Raw genomic sequence first — 19480 nt, 5'->3', positions numbered from 1 at the left:
GTTGAGACATATAGAATTTGAACCTAGGTACTTGTTTCTATGCATGGTTATGTTGATTTAATTGTGAGGTGTTTTTATTAGTGAGTTTATTACAAAAGAGTGACTCTTACATTTTAAAAATAAAATACTTTAATTTGACAGTGAAAATGTGTTTTTGTAAAGCTACTTTAAGATGCTTGTAACTAATCCATAATTTTACAAGACAAGAAAATAGTTATACTCTGGGCATGGCTATGGGGATATAGACTATAATCTAGGAAGGATTCTAGGATAACAATAAGGTTCAGTTTCTTACATTGAGTCATTTCAAAATCACAGATTTATGTTCTAAAAATTTATCTTGTCTACTTCCCCTTCCCAGAGGAATTCACTTACATCTCTCCTAGGATCCTCTTTGTTTCCTGGCTTCTCTGGGCTTGTGTCCTGTATGCTGGTTAACCTTTGCTTTATGTCTAATATCAACATAAGAGAGAATACATACCATTTTCATCTTTCTGTTTCTGGGTTACCACATTTAAGATGTTTTTTTTTTTTTAATTCCATCCAATGCTTTTAAAATGTCATTGTTTATAATGCTGTATAGTACTCCATTGTGTAAATGTACCACGTTTTCTTTATGTATTCTTTGGTTGAAGGGCATATTTCCAGTTTCTGGCTATTACAATTAATGATGCTATGAGCATAGTTAAGCAAATGTCCTTGTGATAGGAGTGTGCATTCTTATTTATTTATTTATTTTTTAATTAAAAATTTCTGCCTCCTCCCCGCCTCCCATTTCCCTCTCTCTCCCCCCACACCCCTCCCCCTCCCTCTCCATCCCAAAGAGCAGTAAGGGTTCCCTGCCCTGCAGGAAGTCCACGGTCCTCCCCTCTCCATCCAGGTCTAGGAAGGTGAGCATCCACACAGACTAGGCCCCTCCAAAGCCAGTACATGCAGTAGCATCAAAACCGGGTGCCATTGTCCTTGGCTCTTCAGCAGCCCTCATTGTCCGCCATGTTCTGGGAGTCCGGTTTTATCCCATGCTTTTTCAATCCCAGTCCAGCTGGCCTTGATGAGCTCCCATTAGATCAGCCCCACCATCTCAGTGTGTGGGTGCACTCCTCACGGTCCTGACTGCCTTGCTCATGTTCTCCCTCCTTCTGCTCCTCATTTGGGCCTTGGGAGCTCAGTCCGGTGCTCCAATGTGGGGCTCTGTCTCTATCTCCATCCATCACCAGATGAAAGTTATATGGTGATATGCAAGATATTCATCAGTATGGCCATAGGATCGGGCCATTTCAGGCTCCTTCTCCTCAGCTGCCCAAGGATTTAGCTGGGGATATCTCCCTGGACACCTGGGAACCCCTCTAGAGTCAAGACTCTTGCCAGCCCTAAAATGGCTCCCTTAATTAAGATATATACTTCCTTGCTCCCATGTCCACTCTTCCTTTATCACAACCACCCCATTCTCCCATGCTCTCCCCATCCTCCCCTTCACATTTTTATCTCCCCATCTCCTCTTAGCCCCATCCCACCCCACCTCCAAGTTCCCCAATTTTTGCCCAGCAATCTTGTCTCATTCCAATATCGAGGAAGATAACTATATGTTTTTCTTTGGGGCACAGGAGACCACTTCCTACATATAACCCCAGCAGCAGAGACATTAAGGGCAACATTGAATAAATGGGACCTCCTGAAACTGAGAAGCTTCTGTAAAGCAAAGGACACTGTCAGTAAGACAAAAAGGCAACCTACTGACTGGGAGAAGATCTTCACCAACCCCGCTACAGACAAAGGTCTGATCTCCAAAATATATAAAGAACTCAAGAAACTAGACTTTAAAATGCTAATTAACCCAATTAAAAAATGGGGTACTGAACTGAACGGAGAATTCTCAACAGTAGTTCAAATGGCCAGAAGACACTTAAAGTCATGCTCAACCTCCTTAGCTATCAGGGAAATGCAAATCAAAACAACTTTGAGATACCATCTTACACCTGTCAGATTGGCTAAAATCAAAAACACCAATGGTAGCCTTTGCTGGAGATGTTGGGAAGTAAGGGCTATACTCATCCATTGCTGGTGGGAATGAAAACTTGTGCAGCCACTTTGGAAAGCAGTGTGGTGGTTTCTCAGGAAATTTGGGATCAACCTACCCCAGGACCCATCAATACCACTCTTGGGAATATATCAAAGAGATGCCCTACCATACTACAAAAGCATTTGTTCAACTGTGTTCATAGCAGCATTATTTGTAATAGCCAGAACCTGAAAACAACCTAGATACCCTTCAATTGAAGAATGGATGAAGAAAGTTTGGAACACATACATATTAGAGTACTACTCTGTGGTAAAAAACAATGACATTTTGAATTTTTCATGCAAATGGATGGAAATAGAAAACACTATTCTGAGTGAGGCAACCCAGACCCAAAAAGATCAACATGGGATGTACTCTCTCATAATCGGTTTCTATCCATAACTAAAGGACATCGAGCCTATTATTTGTGATCTTAGAGAAGCTAAAAAAGGAGTGTGCATTCTTTGGGGACATGCCCAAGCGTGGTATTGCTGGGTCTTGAGGAAGATTGACTCCCAATTTTCTGGGAAACTGTCATACTAATTTCCAAAGTGGTGGTACAGGTTTTCACTCCCACCATTAATGGGGTATTGTTCCCTTACTCCACATCCTCTCCAGCATAATCTTTCATTAGTGAATGTGATGGGAGGGGAGAGGGGAGATGCAGTGTGGAGAGGAGAAAAAGGGAGGGAAGAGAAGAACATGCAGGATCAATTAGGTTGAGTTGAGGGAAGGACAGAGAGTGATAGCAAGGGAAGAGAAATTTTGATAAAGCTGACCGTTACAGGGTTAGCAAGAAGCCTGACACTAGAGACATTCAGGGGAATCCATAAGGATGACCCAAGGTAAGAATCTAAGCAATAGGGCAGAGGGTGCCTTAACTGCCTTTCCCTGTAATCAGATTGATGACTACCTTAATTGTCATTATAGAACCTTCATCCAATAACTAATGGAAGCAGACACAGAGATCCACAGCTAAGCACTGTGTCGAATTCCTGGAGTCCAATCAAGAGAGGAAGAAGCAATAATATGAGCAAAGGGGTCAAGACCATGATGGAGATACTCACAGAAATAGCTGACCTGAGTGAATGGGAGCTCACTGACTCTGAACTGCTTTTAATTTTTTTTTTTTTTTTTTTTTTTTGGTTTTTCGAGACAGGGTTTCTCTGTGGCTTTGGAGCCTGTCCTGGAACTAGCTCTTGTAGACCAGGCTGGCCTCGAACTCACAGAGATCTGCCTGCCTCTGCTTCCCGAGTGCTGGGATTAAAGGCGTGTGCCACCACCGCCCGGCTCTGACTCTGAACTGCTAACTGGGGAATCTGCCTAGGACCAAACTAGGCCCTCTGAATTAGGATGACAAGTGTGTGGCTTGAGCAGTTTGTGGGACAAGTATTTATTCCTAATGGGTTCTTTGGATCCCACTCCCCATGGAAAGATACTTTGTTCAGCCTAGACACAAAGTGTGAAGGTCTTGGTTTTGAATCAAGTGATGTGACAGACTTTGTTGACACCCCAGAGGAGGCTTCCTTCTCTCTGAGGAGTGGATGAGGGTGGGGAGAAGGTAGGGGCAGGTAGGAGGAACAGAAGAAAGAGAGGGAGAGGTAACTATGATTGATATATAAAAAGATATTTTAAAAAATCATCTATTCTGTGTCTATCAGTTTTATTACTTTCAGGAGTAAAATGCTTTTTGTTTGTTTGGTTGGTTTGGTTTGGTTTTCCAAGATAGGGTTTCTCTGTGTAGCTTTGCAGCCTGTCCTAGACATTACTCTGTAGCCCATGTTGTCCTCGAACTCACAGAGATCTGCCTGCCTTTGCCTCCAGAGTGCTTGGATTAAAAACATGAACCATCACCACCTAAGAGTAAATGTTTAAATATAATACATTTTACTTAGATTTTATTTTGTATATATGTGTGTTTTGTTTTTATGTATGTTGCTGCATAATGTGTATGTCTAGATCCTGCAGGGGCCAGAAAAGAGCATTAGATCCACTGGAACTGGAGCCACAAAAGACTTTTAGCCCTCGTGGGTAATGGAAATTGCAACTTGGTCTTCTACAACAGCATTCAATATTTTTAGCTGCTGTACCATCTCTTTATCACCAATATAACATATTGGTGATATATAAACAAAACAAATAGGTATGGAAGATGGATATATGCTTCCTAAAGTGGCTCTTATTAAAATTATAGGATCTTTGAATGGAAATTAAGTTTATTTAGTAAAATTCATGTCGTTAATGTGAAGATGTTAAATAAAATGTCAATCTCGGGTTGTTTGTGTAGCTCTGTGTGATCATAAAATCCGTAAAGATAGGCAGAGAATGACTACTGGGTGTGATTTTATAGAAGTACTTCACCATATACTTTTTGAAAAAAAAGAATAAATGCCACAAGTCCAGGAATATGCTAGGTTTCAGAGGCAGGAATCAAAAGGCATCAGCAAAAAACTTACCTAGAAAGAACAAAGAAGACCAAAGTCAGACACCTGAGCTGTTGAGCCTTCTGAGAACAAACTCATTAATTTTCTAATTTGTGACTTATCACGGTAACCACAGAAAATTGACACACCATGAGAACCCAGTCTCTCATTCTCTACTAAAGACAGAGATTTGTATAGAAATAAATATAATGTCAGACTTGAATCAATATGGGAGAATTTCAGGACAAGGACTGTGTCCATGAACTAGACAAAGAAGCCTATTTAATGGACAATGGGCTACTTGCAGCTATGTTATTATCTGTAAAATGAATTCCTAAATATGGTAGGTACAGCATTAAGCTCACTTTTAATGCTATCATTCTGAAGCTTGGTAAAAGAACTGCCTCATTTCATGCTGACTCAGAGAACAGCAACACCAAACCAGAATTTTGTATCATGGTCAAATTTAAAAAAAAAAAAACAAAACAAAATGAGTCAGAATACTCTAAATTCTCCTTTAAGAAGCATGTCAGAAAGTGTTTAGTGGCTTGTTGTGTACTTTTGAATTTCCTATCCTTATAGTCAGTTTGAAAAAGGAACTGGAAAGGTTAACAGGTAAAAGCTAACCTTCAAATAATATGTGTTATCCATTGCAATTTTCTGATTTCAAATTAAGTATATAATTAGTTTTTATTTTTTGAAGAAAATCCATGCCTCTGGTGATGAAAAATTATGAAGTCAATAGGTGGTTGCCTCAGTGGAAACACAGGGGAGTTTTGAAAGGTTGTCATCCAGGGCTGCTGGTTAAAATGTATGTGATAACAACCAGAGCAGCATCTATGGGCCTCAAAGCACTGAGCAGATGTCCCAGTTCTGAGCTGGCTGCTTATAAGATTTTGAAAGGAAATGCGAAGACATCTATCTCTTAAAACTCTGATAAAAATGAAAAGGCAATAAAACTGCCCTTATTTTAAAAGAATTTTATAGGTATTAAAATATTGAACTTTAGAGAAATTGTGATTTTTTTTTACTTAATCACTGTAAATTATTCATTTCTTCCATTGTTTACTAATTTGTTTGTCAGACAGCATGTTGTGATATTGTTGTGTGACTGTTTTTCATTTGGTGGAATATACACAGTACATTTATCTGTTTTTGTCTTAGATTTTTATGGATGACTTGTATGATCTGACACCATTTTTGAGCTATTGTAGCATGAACACAGCCTTTTGACTCAGTCTTTGTGAATTTCTTCAATTATACTGTTTTTTTGTAAATGCTAATAAAGAAATAGTTGGATATATATACTTATATGTTCAGCCAATGCATTGTGCTCTGTATATTACATAGAGTTTGCTGCCACAAAAACAATCCATTGTTTTACCTATTTACTTAGGTTTATGAAGAGCACAAAACAAGAAATTTCTTTGTTCTGAATAACAATAATTGGTTTTAGATAAACACACTATTTAATTAGCATCACTGGGTCCCCAATCCAAAGACATAATATTGTTTCTAACAATTAGTATTATAGAATTGCATTATACCTTAGACTCTACAATGTTAACCTAGTTTGAGATCAGATATTCTTTCATGATATTTTAAACCTAGTTCTTTTTTTTAAGTTAAACATCCGTGATATTTCTTTCAAAATGTTTCCAAGAAAGTCTCCTTTTCAGAACTGACAGAGACATAAAGGCGGAGATTTCAGAAGGAGCTAGACCTCAGCTCTGCTCTTGATTGACTCTTGTCTTCAGGACAACCCTTCCTCCATGTTGAAGATCATTCATTCTTGCATTCTAAACCTACTGTGAATTGAATCATTTACTAGAACGATGTGTACTTTATCTCAAGATTTTTTGATTTACACCCATGAATAGAATTCTGCATAACTTATCTGGCAGACTTAAAAATGTTCTCTGTAGTGATTATACACAAAAGACTCTGTCTCCTAAGCTTTCTTCCTTGCCCTTCTGCTTCATGCACTGGTAAAAGGACCTCTGCAGAGAACAGAGTACCTAGTTTCTGAGGATTATCCTTTCTAGTCAGTAAATTTGTTCATTGGTTCACTATTTAGAACATTCTTTAGGATTAAATTGTAATGAGAATATATTGCTGCCACTATTGAACTGATGAAATGTCAACAGGAATAATAACTTCCAAGGCAGAGTCTTTAACTGACAGTCTAACACACTGACTGGACCTTTCCTTTGTTGGCTAGAAATCCTTAGGTGATGGTTGCTCAGGCAGCATGAAGGACTTCAGTGATCACAAAGAGAATGAAATAGAAATACTTTGACTTGTACTACTACAATTTTTAGCCATTTGTTGTTGCAACATATAAAAGCACGTTTCCTTTGACAAGTTACTAGCCATGTCACATTCCTCATTAGCTACAAATGCAATTGTTCTGTATCAAGCACAATGCTGCATCAAACATAATGCAGATTCATATGAATTATGATATAACAATGTATTCTTTGTAACTACAAGTTCTCTCCAAGTTAGGGAACTTCTAATAGCTGAAAAGAAAAAAATCTTTTCTCCATTATCTAAGCCATGACAGAACCTCCAGTAAACATGAGAGATAATAAAAAAAAATACCTTATATAACCCATATTCAATTTTACAGCAATAAATAAAGCCAGACAAAATTGGTTAGCTATATGATGAACCCATACTCATCTTAGAAAATATTGTTTAAAATTTATGAAGATAAAGGAAAAAACACTGACAAAAATTACTTGAGTCATGAATAAAATCCAAACAATACATTTTATTCAAAAACTCAATTTATGTTGAATATAAAAGGGTTTTTGTTTCTTGTTTTTTGGTTAAGGGACCCCAGAGAGTCTTTAAATTTAATTCACCTTTTAGTAATAATGTATTTGTTAATGACAGAGTTTCTTATTAATAACAGTGATTCTTCTTCCTTTCTCTTTCAAAGTTTTATAAACAAACAGACATATCCATAAACCCACTCAAATTATCTTGAGGTGGTGATGTTGGTAGTTTTGTTTCTATAACCAGATAAGGAAAAGAAAATAAGAAAGAATGAAGAGAAATAAAATTTTCAAGAAAAAATGAAACATATGTATAAGGAGGAAATAAAATAAAAAGAATAATGGTTTTGTGACATCAAACATAAAGTAAATTTCATGCCGAAATTATTAAACAGAGTAAGTGGCAAGTGAGGAAAGTTAGTCACATCATTTAGAAGTAGATTATGAGCAATTGCTATAGACAGCATGGTCTTCAATCAGTGCCAATGGTAATACTGAAATTTCATATCTCTCAATAGCTCCAGAGAGAGCTGAAGAACAAAAGTGGGGACTAAATATGACTTTAGGTGAAGACTATAAGTATGTTGAATTAAATATACTTACAGAGAAAGCAGCAGGCCCTTGTAGGAGGCATTAGCTCACAGACCAATATCTGACCCCCATAAGATGTGACATTGAGAATCCAACTGTAAGGACCAATCCCAGAAATTAAAAGAACACACCAGCTCTATCACAGAGCAATCCTAAACTGAACTCAGCAAACACAACTACTAAATAAAAATAAATGGAATATAAATGAAAAAAAACTCAATCAATAAATTAACTTTAATTTATCAAGTCCCAGTGCAGAAATAGAAACAAACAAACAAACAAAAAAAACAAAATTACATCTCCTTTGCTAATCTCTAATACTATATTAAATGTTCCTAATGAAAATTTCTTGGGATAACTATCAGACAAGGAATACAAAAGAATGATTATGAGGCTGTTGAAACAAAAGAATGCATGTATAAACTCTAAGAGAAGAAAAACATATAAATTAATTAAATGAGGAAATCAGTCCAGGAAATAAAATAGCGACATAATTTATGAAGAAACCCCAAACTGAAATGATGTTGAAAATGAAACACTCAATTGAATAGACCATATGGAAGAGAATATCTGAATGAAAGATGCTTAGGATAGTTTTTTGTATCTCATCAAAGATGTTTCATTGTGAGCTGAACTGTGATTCGTGTAGAAATCATAATTAGTCAAGATGTAAAAAATAAGTTTAGATGGCTGCAAATGTGGCAAGTACATCATACCCCATGCTTAAGGGTCATGGGCCATGACAGAAAAGGGACAGAAAGAGTGTAAGTCCAAAGTTTGGGGTGGCTAAAATAAAAGTGTCTTCAGGACAGAACAGGACTGTGGAGATCATGAACTCACAGCAACCATCTTTCCCTGCACAAAACCTTCATAAAAGCAAACCATTCAACATTCTAGCATGACTGTAAAGAGGTTCAGGAGGACCAATTCTAACAGTAGTCTGTTTAGGACTTCTGGAAGAAGAAATTTCAGTTTTCTGTAAAGATGTGCCTGTTCAGTTAAGTAGGTTCTAGTAAAATGACCCACAGTCTTGTGGAGAGCACAGTTTGTGGTCAATGGATTATTAAATTTAAACAAAAGAAGAGACAAGGTTGATGAACTAGAAAGATGAGAAACTTCTGGGAGGAGTTAATGGAAGAAGTTGTGGTGAATATGATCAAAATACATGCACTTAATTCTAAAGGAATTAATAAAAAATATTTATGCTTGAAAAATGTGAACTGTATCACACAGTTCTCCAAACTCAGCATTGGTGAATAGCCCAAAAGGCAAAGTACAGATAAGTACAAATAAAGACCTGGATTCCAAAGCAGTGAAATGCTGATGAATATTCTAATACCTAATTAAGGTAGTAATTAAGGCCAGTTTGGAGATGAGTTTTGCATTTGTTATTGACAAGTTACTCTTTTACTTGGTAATCTCATATTCTTATTCCATTTTCTGATGTCATAACAAAACATCTGATACTTGGTACTTTAAAAATACAATGGATTTATTTAGTCCCTGGTTTTGGAGATCCAAAATTAGATATCAGCATTTGCTCAAGTCAGCCTAGGTTTGCCTGATTTTATAACATGACAGATGGCATTTTAGGAGAAATGAATGCAAAAGGGAGTAAACATGTGTGAGATAAGATAAAGCCAGACAGGGGAAGAATAAGTTTGCTCTTTTTGTCTCATAGGAGCTAATTAACTCCTGAGAGAATTAATTTTTTTGGTGGGGTCAGCATTAATCAATTCATGAGGGTAGACTATCCAGTTACCTAATTTACTTCTACAGGGCTCTGCTCTTTATGAAACACCAACAGCACCACTCAGAGGAGAATTCTATCACATGAGACTTTGGAGGACATATTTCATCTACTTCCAACCTTAGCACCCAGGATGTAGTTAACAACTTTCCCTCTTCTCCTATAACACGCAGAGTTCTAAAATTACATCAAGACTGTTTTATTATCTTCTAATAAACACAAATAAGTTTATATTTAGCAGTTCTGAAGTTCAGTGTATGCTGAAAGACTCAAACTCTAGATAATATGTGTAAACCGTTGGGCAAAAAAAAGAAAAAAAAATATACTAGGAATAAATAAAATCACAAAATGTCACATCTGTTTTGTCTCCCTTTTTTACACTTAAAATATTGAATATATAATTTCTATTATTTTTTATATATTTTTTATTAAAAATTTTCTCCTCCTCCCCGCCTCCCAATTACCCCCTCCCTCCTCCACTCCCTCTCCCTCTCCTGTCCAGAGAGCAGTAAGGGTTCCCTGCCCTGTGGGAAGTCGAAGTTCCTCCCCCCTCGATCCAGGTCTAGGAAGGTGAGCATCCAAGCAGGCCAGGAACCCCAAAGCCAGTATGTGTAGTAGGGTCCAAATCCCATGTCATTGTCCTTGACTTCTCAGCAGCCCTCATTGTCTGCCATGTTCAGGGAGACTGCTTTTATCTCATGCTTTTTCAGTCCCATTCCAGCTGGGCTTGGTAAGCTCCTAATGGATCAGCCCCACCATCTCAGTGAGTGGGAGCACTCCTGGCAGTCCTGACTTTCTTTCTCATGTTCTCCCTCCTTCTGCTCCTTGTCAGGACCTTGGGCACTCAGGTCGGTGCACCAATGTGTGGCTCTGTCTTTATCTCCATCCATCGCCAGATGAAGATTCTATGGTGATATGCAAGATAATCATCAGTATGGCTGTAGGAACTGGCCTTTTCCGACTCCCTCTCCTCAGCTGCCCACGGAACTAGCTGGGGGCGTCTCACTGGATACCTGGGAGCCCCTCTGGAGTCAAGTCTCTTAATAATCCTAAAATGGATCCCTTAATTAGGATATATGCTTCCCTGCTCCCATATCCACCCTTCCTATATCCCAAGCATCCCATTCCCCCAAGCTCTCCCTATCCTCCCCTTCATGCTTTGCTCTCCCCATCTCCCCTTGCCCCCAACCCACCCCACCCCCAAGATCCCAATTTTTGCCCGGCAATCTTATCTACTTCCAATATCCAGGAGGATAACTATATGTTTTTCTTTGGTTTCACCTTCTTATTGTCTTCTCAAGGATCACAAATTATAGGCTCAATGTCCTTTATTTATGGCTAAAAACCGATTATGAGTGAGTACATCCCATGTTCATCTTTTTGGGTCTGGGTTACCTCACTCAGAATAGTATTTTCTATTTCCATCCATTTGCATGCAAAATTCAAGATGTCATTGTTTTTACCGCTGAGTGGTACTCTAATATGTATATATTCCACACTTTCTTCATCCATTCTTCCACTGAAGGGCATCTAGGTTGTTTCCAGGTTCTGGCTATTACAAATAATGCTGCTATGAACATAGTCGAACAAATGCTTTTGTAGTATGACTGGGCATCTCTTGGGTATATTCCCAAGAGTGGAATTGCTGGGTCCTGGGGTAGGTTGATCCCGAATTTCCTGAGAAGCCGCCACACTGCTTTCCAAAGTGGTTGCACAAGTTTGCATTCCCACCAGCAATGGATGAGAGTATCCCTTACCCCACAACCTCTCAAGCACAGGCTATCATTGGTGTTTTTGATTTTAGCCAATCTGACAGGTGTAAGATGGTATCTCAAAGTTGTTTTGATTTGCATTTCCCTGATGGCTAAGGAGGTTGAGAATGACCTTAAGTGTCTGTGGCCATTTGGATTTCTTCTGTTGAGAATTCTCTGTTCAGTTCAGAGCCCCATTTTTTAATTGGGTTAATTAGCATTTTAAAGTCTAGTCTCTTGAGTTCTTTATTTTAGAGGTCAGACCTTTGTCTGTTGCAGGGTTGGTGAAGATCTTTTCCATGTCAGTGGGCTGCCTTTGTGTCTTAGTGACAGTGTCCTTTGCTTTACAGAAGCCGCTCAGCTTCAGAAGGTCCCATTTATTCAATGTTGCCCTTACTGTCTGTGCTGCTGGGGTTATATGTAGGAAACGGTCTCCTGTGCCCATATCTTGTAGAGTACTTCCCACTTTCTCCTCTATCAGGCTCAGTGTGTTCCGATTAATATTGAGGTCTTTAATCCATTTGGACTTGAGTTTTGTGCATGGTGATAGATATGGATCTACATTCATTCTTCTACAGGTTGACATCCAGTTATGCCAGCACCATTTGTTGAAGATGCCCTCTTTCTTCCATTGTGTACTTTTGGCTCCTTTATCAAAAATCAGGTGTTCGTAGGTTTGTGGTTTAAGATCCGGGTCTTCTATATGATTACATTGGTCAACTTCTCTGTTTTTATGCCAATACCAAGCTGTTTTCAGTACTGAAGCTCTGTGATAGAGTTTGAAGTCAGGGATGGTAATGCCTCCAGAAGTACCTTTATTGTATAAGATTGTTTTGGCTATCCTGGGTTTCTTGGTTTTCCATATAAAGTTGATTATTGTCCTCTCAAGGTCTGTGAAGAATTTTGTTGGGACCCTGATGGGGAGTGCATTGAATCTATAGATTGCCTTTGTTAGAATTGCCGTTTTTACTATGTTAATCCACCCAATCCATGAGCAAGGGAGATCCTTCCATTTTCTGGTATCCTCTATAATTTCTTTCTTCAGAGAATTAAAGTTCTTGTCAAATAGATCCTTCACTTCCTTGGTTAGAGTTACCCCAAGATAATTTATGCTGTTTGTGGCTATCATGAAAGGTGATACTTCTCTGATTTCCCTCTCTGTTTCTTATTCTTTGTGTATAGGAGGGCAACTGATTTTTTGAAGTTGATCTTGTATCCTGACACGTTACTGAAGGAGTTTATCAGCTGTAGGAGTTCTTTGGTGGAGTTTTTGGGGTCGCTATGTATACTATCAGATCATCTGCAAATAACAAAAGTTTAACTTCTTCCTTTCCAATTCGAATCCATTTGATCCCCTTATGTTGTCTTATTGCTATTGCTAGAACTTCAAGCACCATATTGAAGAGATAAGGAGAGAATGGACAGCCTTGTCGTGTTCCTGAATTTAGTGGGATGGCCTTGAGTTTCTTTCCGTTAAATTTGATGTTAGCTGTTGGCTTGCTGTAATGGCCTTTATGATATTTAGGAATGACCCTTGTATCCCTATTCTCTCCAAAACCTTTATCATAAAGGGGTGTTGAATTTTGTCAAATGCATTTTCAGCATCTAATGAGATGATCATATGGTTTTTATCCTTCAGTTTATTTATATGATGGATTACATTGATATATTTTTGTATGTTGAACCAGCCCTCCATCCCTGGAATAGGCCTACTTGATCATAATGGATAATTTTTCCAATGTGTTCTTGGATTCTGTTTGTCAGTATTTTATTGAGAATTTTTGAGTCAATGTTCATGAGTGAGATTGGCCTGTAATTCTCTTTCTTGGTTGAGTCTTTGTGTGGTTTATGTATCAGGGTAACTGTAGCTTCATAAAAGGAATTTGGCAATGACTGTTCTGTTTCTATATTATGAAATATGTTAAGGACTATAGATATTAGGTCTTCTTGGAAATTCTGGTAGAATTCTGCATTGAAACCATCTGGTCCTGGGCTTTTTTTGGTAGGGAGGTTTCTGATAACAGTTTCTAATTCTTAGCGACTAACAGGACTATTTAGATGTTTCACCTGGTCCTGGTTTAACTTTGGTATGTGGTACTTATCTTAAAAAATGCCCATTTCTTTACATTTTCCAATTTTGTGGCATACAGGCTTTTGTAGTAAGATCTAATGATTTTCTGAATTTCCTCTGTGTCTGTGGTTATGTCCCCCTTTTCATTTCTGATCTTATTAATTTGCTTGTTCTCCCTCTGCCATTTGATTAGTTTGGCTAGAGGTGTGTCAATCTTGTTGATTTTCTCAAAGAACCAGCATTTGGTTTTATTGATTCTTTGGATTGTTTACAGTGTTTCTGTTTTGTTGATTTCAGCACTCAGTTTGATTATTTCCAGTCTTCTACTCCTCCTAGGTGAATCTGCTTCTTTTTTCTAGAGTTTTTAGGTGTGTTTTTAAGTCTCCCATGAGTGATTTCTCCGTTTTCTTTAAGTGGGCACTTAGTGCTATGAACTTTCCTCTTAGCACTGCTTTCATTGTGTCCCATAGGTTTGAGAATGTTGTGCCTTGTTTTTATTAAATTCAAGAAAGACTTTAATTTCTTTATTTCTTCCTTGACCCAGGTGTGGTTCAGTAGTTGAATGTTCAGTTTCCATGAGTTGGTAGGCTTTTGGGGGTAGCATTGTGGCTGAATTCTAATTTTAATCCATGGTGATCCGATAAGACACAGGTGGTTACTAATATGTTTTTGTAACTGTGGAAGTTTGCTTTGTTACCGAGTATATGGTCAATTTTCGAAAAGGTTCCATGAGACGCAGAGAAGAAGGTATATTCTTTTCTATTTCGGTGGAATGTTCTATAGATGTCTGTTAAGTCCATTTGGTGCATTACCTCCATTAAGTCTTTTAATTCTCTGTTAGGTTTCTGTCTGATTGACGTGTCCATTGGTGAGAGAAGAGTGTTGAAGTCTCCTACTCTTACTGTGTGTGGTTTGATGGCTGCCTTGAGTTCTAGTAATTTTTCTTTTACATAAGTGGGTGCTTTTATATTCGGGGTGTAGATATTCGGTATTGAGACTTCATTCTGACGGATGTTTCCTGTTATGAGCATAAAGTGTCCCTTTCCATCTCTTTTGATTGATTTTAGTTTGAAGTCAACTTTGTTAGAAATTAGTGTGGCCACACCCACTTGTTTCTTAGGACCATTTGCTTGATAAACCTTTTCCCAACCCTTTAATCTGAGTAGATGTCTCTCTTTGTGGTTGAGGTGTGTTTCTTGTAAACAGCAGAATGTTAGATTCTGTTTTCGTATCCAATCTCTTAGCCTGTGCCTTTTTATAGGTGAATTGAGTCCATTGATATTCAGTGATATTAATGACCAGTGGTTGTTAACTCTGGTCATTTTTTTTCTGGTAGTAGAGTTTGTGTGTTACCCTTCTTTGAGTTGTGCTGGTGAAAGGTCGCTAGATGTCTGAATTATTGTGGTCATTGTTGGACTCCTTGGTTTGCGATTTTTCTGCTATTACTTTCTGCAATGCTGGATTTGTGGCTACGTATTGTTTAAATCTGTTTTTGTCCTGGAATATCTTGTTTTCTCCATCGATGATGAATGCAAGCTTTGCTGGGTATAGTAGTCTAGGCTTGCATCCATGTTCCCTTAGTGTCTGTAGCATATCTATCCAAGCTCTTCTGACTTTCATGGTTTCCATTGAGAAATCTGTTATAATTTTGATAGGTTTCCCTTTATATGTTACTTGACCTTTTTCCTTTGCAGCTCTTAATATCTGTTCTTTATTCTGTATGTTTCATGTTTTGATTATTATATGGCATAGGGATGCTTTCTTTTGATCCAGTCTATTTGGTGTTCTTTAGGCTTCTTGTACCTTCATAGGAACATCTTTCTTTATGTTGGGGAAGTTTTCTTCTATAATTTTGTTGAATATGTTTTCTGGGCTTTTGAGTTGTAATTCTTCTCCTTCTTCTACCCCAATTATTCTTACGTTTGGTCTTTTCATGGTGTCCCAGATTTCCTGGATGTTTTGTGTTAAGAATTTGTTAGATTTGTTGTGTTCTTTAATCTGTGAATTTATTTCCTCTATAGTATCTTCAGAGTCTGAGATTCTTTCTTCCATCTCTTGTATTCGGTTGGAAATCCTTGTCTCTGAAGTTTCTGTTCATTTACTCAGAATTTCCATTTCCAGTCTTCCCTCAGATTGTGTTTTCTTCATTACCTCCATTTCATTTATCAGGTCTTGTACTGTTTCCCTTACCTGTTTGATTGCTTTTTCTTGTTTTTCTTGTTTTTCTTGGGTATCTTTGAGAGATTTACTTATTTCGTCTACCTTTTGTTTGTCATGTCCATTTCTTTATGGCAGTTTTTTACCTCCTGTTTAAGGTCCCCTATTATTTTTATAAAGTACTTTTTAAGGTTGGTTCCTTCTATATCTTCTGTGGTAGGGTGTTCAATTCTAGTTGTTTTGGGATATCTGGATTCTGGTGATGCCATGTTGCCTTTCATGTTGTTGGAGGAGTTCTTGCATTGGCACCTGCCCATCTCTTCCTTCAAATGGAGCTGGGAGGTGCTTGGTGTCTTAGACCAATCTTTGCTGTGACTGAATCTGGTTGGATCTCCTCAGTGCCAGAGCAGGAGCTATTCCTTGCGGCACAATCTGAAGTAACCCGCAGCCCAGGGACACCGCCTGGCCAAAGGGCCAAGGTGGGGGCAGGGCAGTATGGAATATCACACAGCGAACCTCGGCAGCACAATCTGAAGGAGACCGCACTCCTTTGCAGGAATCCTCAGACCTGCTTGGAGCCCAGAGTCTGACCCCTTTGGGTGGATGGCCTTAGTACAGGAGCAGACCACCTGAATACACTAGCGAAGGCTTGGGAGAGGAAGGACATGAGAAACAAAGACAAGCCTGCAGCAGGAGCTGGGGAAAGGGGTCTGTGCTCTCTTCCAGGGCAGGCTGCCCCAGGATGGCACACACTCACAAGTCCAGATGGAACTCCACTGCCTATTTCTATTATTTTTATGATTATAATACCTCACATATATAACCATCCTTGGATAACCATTTGGTGTGTTCTTCCCTACTATGGAGCACTATTCTCTAATTTCAACATTCTTTATTATATATAAAGCTAAGTGTTTTTCAAAATCTTTTGGAACAAGCTTCAAAAAAGACGGAAATAATTTCTTACAAAACTCACCCACATTGAGTCAGAAATTATATGATAGGCTAAAACTGTAAAAGGTTTTGATGTCATGCACAAAATTATAATTCTGTCGATAAGCCATGAAACTAGATCAACTAGATCAACTAGAGCCTCATACTTGAAATGAAGAAAGAGTATATTGTGTTGATCCAATAATGCTTAGATTTTGTAACTTTGAGAAGAAATTTATACTAAATCAATTTTTTCCCTTTGGATATGTCAGGTGGGGGTGTGTAATTTCCTCAAAGTATATTAATTTTTTAAAAACCCTATTCTAAGAAACCTAAATATAATATTTTACACAACAAGAAATATTCTAAATAATTCTACATTTGAAATGATAAGCAATTGTTGGGCAAACTACTCTTTATGCAGACAATGGCACTGAGTAATAACATTCAATCAGTGCACGATGATCATGGTACTAACTCATGCCCATAAAGAGTAGTTTTGTTATATATTATCTACATATGTAAACAATTCGATAAATTCAAAAGTCTTTGCTATTTTATTATCTTCTAATAAATTAACTGTCAATTTCAGGAATGTAAAGGAAATAAAGAGAAAAAGCATTTCTACTTTTTTCACAGATTCAAAATTTTCTAATACTCAAAAAATAAATAGGTGAGCTTACAAATGATAACATTGTGTTCTTGGCACTACCTCTTCTTTCTGTTTGGCAGTAGAGCAACTACCTATTAGAGATAGATGAACTAAGCCAGTTCTCCCATTTTCTTTTCTCTGTGTTCTATCAAAGTGGTACCAGAGAATGGGATTTTGCTGGAAAAGATTCAACCATGTTTTCACAGAGGAAGGACATAGAAGAAAGATTATGAGAGAAAAGCCATTGAGTACTCAAAGCTAAATGAGCTACTATGACAACATATTGCAACAGGTTAACGGAGACCTGAAGTTTTGTAGATAAACAAAGATCTACCAGGGTCATTCATATGATATATCAGAAAAAGATTCTGTCGAAAAAAAGTCTTTGCTTTACTAGTCAGTTGACCTTGATCAGACTGAGCTTAAGAATCAGCTGTGGTGTATAAGAGACTAACATCATTGTGGCAAACTCTTCTTGGAAGTATTTCTTCTTAGGTCAATACACATAAGCTAGGTGCATAGTAGAGCCAAGACAGAACACCAAGATAGAAGCAGGACTTGGGAAACAATGTCTAAGATTCTCCCAGATGGTATTGGATTTTTAAAAATTGAAGGAGTCACAGGGAAAAACTAAGACTTGGCATTATGTGAAACCAGGAAGGACCACTGGTGAAGGTGCAACTTCAGGAAACTCCAGGAGTGAAGGGGTTATGTGGAAAAGTTAAACCTTAGCATCAGAAGCCAAATTAATTGCTGTTGAAGATGCAGTCTTACTTTCTTTTTTTTTTTACTTTTATGTTATTTACTATAGTAAAATAAAATGACCAAAGCTGTGAAATCGTAATTTTTTTTGACAACAAAACATATACTTATTAATATATGAAATTTTCTCATACCTATAGTCATTGAAGACGTTTTAAATTTCACATAGTATTCTACTTTTGAATTAGTTTAGTAATTTTATTACTTTTATTTTTAAAAAAGAAAACAAACTGTCTTTTTTCATTTTACATACCAATCCCAGTTTCCACTTCCTCTCCTTCTTCCATTCCCTCTACCTAACTCCCTAACCCTACTTCCCATCCTCTCCTCAGAGAGGGTAAGACACATTGATTTGGGGAAGGTCCAAGGCTGTCCCTACTATTATTAGGCTGAGCAAGGTATCCATCCAAAGAGAACAGGTTCTCAAAAAGCCAGTACAAGCAGTAGGGATAAATCCTGGTGCCACTGTCAGTGGCCTCACAGTCTGCCCCAGCAATGCAACCATCACTTCCATTCAGAGAGACTAATTTGAACCTACGTTGTTTCCTTCCCTGCCCAGCTAGAGTGGGTGAGCTCCCATTAGCTCAGGTAAACTGCTTCAGTGGGTGTACCTATTGTGGTCTTGACCTCTTTGCTCATATTGTTACTCCTCCCACTCTTCAGCTGGACTTTGGTGTTGTAGGAGGAATGGGCTGCATTCCTGCCTGGCTAGCTCTACCCCCAAAATAATCACATGGAGATCTATATTAATTAAATTGCTGTCTGGCCATTAGCTCTAGCCTCTTATTGGCTAACTCTCACATCTTGATTCAACCTCTTTTTAATAATCTGTATTTACCACTAGGTCATGGCTTACAGGGAAAGATTTATCATGTCTGACTCTGGTGACTTCATGGCAGCACTCTCTGCCTGCCTTCTTTCTCCCAGCATTCTGTTCTGTCTTTCCCATCTACCTAAGTTTCTGCCCTATCTAAAGGCCAAGGCAGCTTCTTTCTTCAACCTATAAAATCAATACAAATACAGAAGGACCTCCTACACCACTTTGGAAGCTCAGTCCAGTGCTCCAATGAAGGTCTTGGCCTCTGTTTTCATCAGTTGCTGGATGAAGGTTCTATGGTGATATTTGAGATACTCATCAGTCTGACTACAATGCAAGGCCAGTTTGGGCACCCTCTCCTTAATTACTTAGGTCTTAACTGGGATCATCCTTGTGGATTCCCGAAAATTTCTTCAATGTCAGATTTCTTGATAGCCTCATAATGGCCCCCTCAATTAAAATATCTTTTCCTTGTTCTCATCTCTGTCTTTCCTCCATCTCAACTATCCTGTTCCCCCAAGTTCTCTTTCACCCTCCCCTTCTCCCCATGTCTTCCCCTTCTATCCTACTTACTCCCCCCACTACCATGTTCCCAATTTTGTCAGATGATCTTGCCTATTTCCCCTTTCCAGAGAGATCTATGTATGTTTTTCTTAGGGTTCTCCTTGTTACTTCACTTCTCTAGGATCATAAACTATAGGCTCAATATCCATTGCATTATAGTTAGTATC

The sequence above is a fragment of the Arvicola amphibius genome, chromosome 6 (assembly GCF_903992535.2).
Source record: "Arvicola amphibius chromosome 6, mArvAmp1.2, whole genome shotgun sequence".
NCBI classification, from domain to species: Eukaryota; Metazoa; Chordata; class Mammalia; order Rodentia; family Cricetidae; genus Arvicola; species Arvicola amphibius.
Note: the sequence above shows the minus strand (reverse complement) of the source record.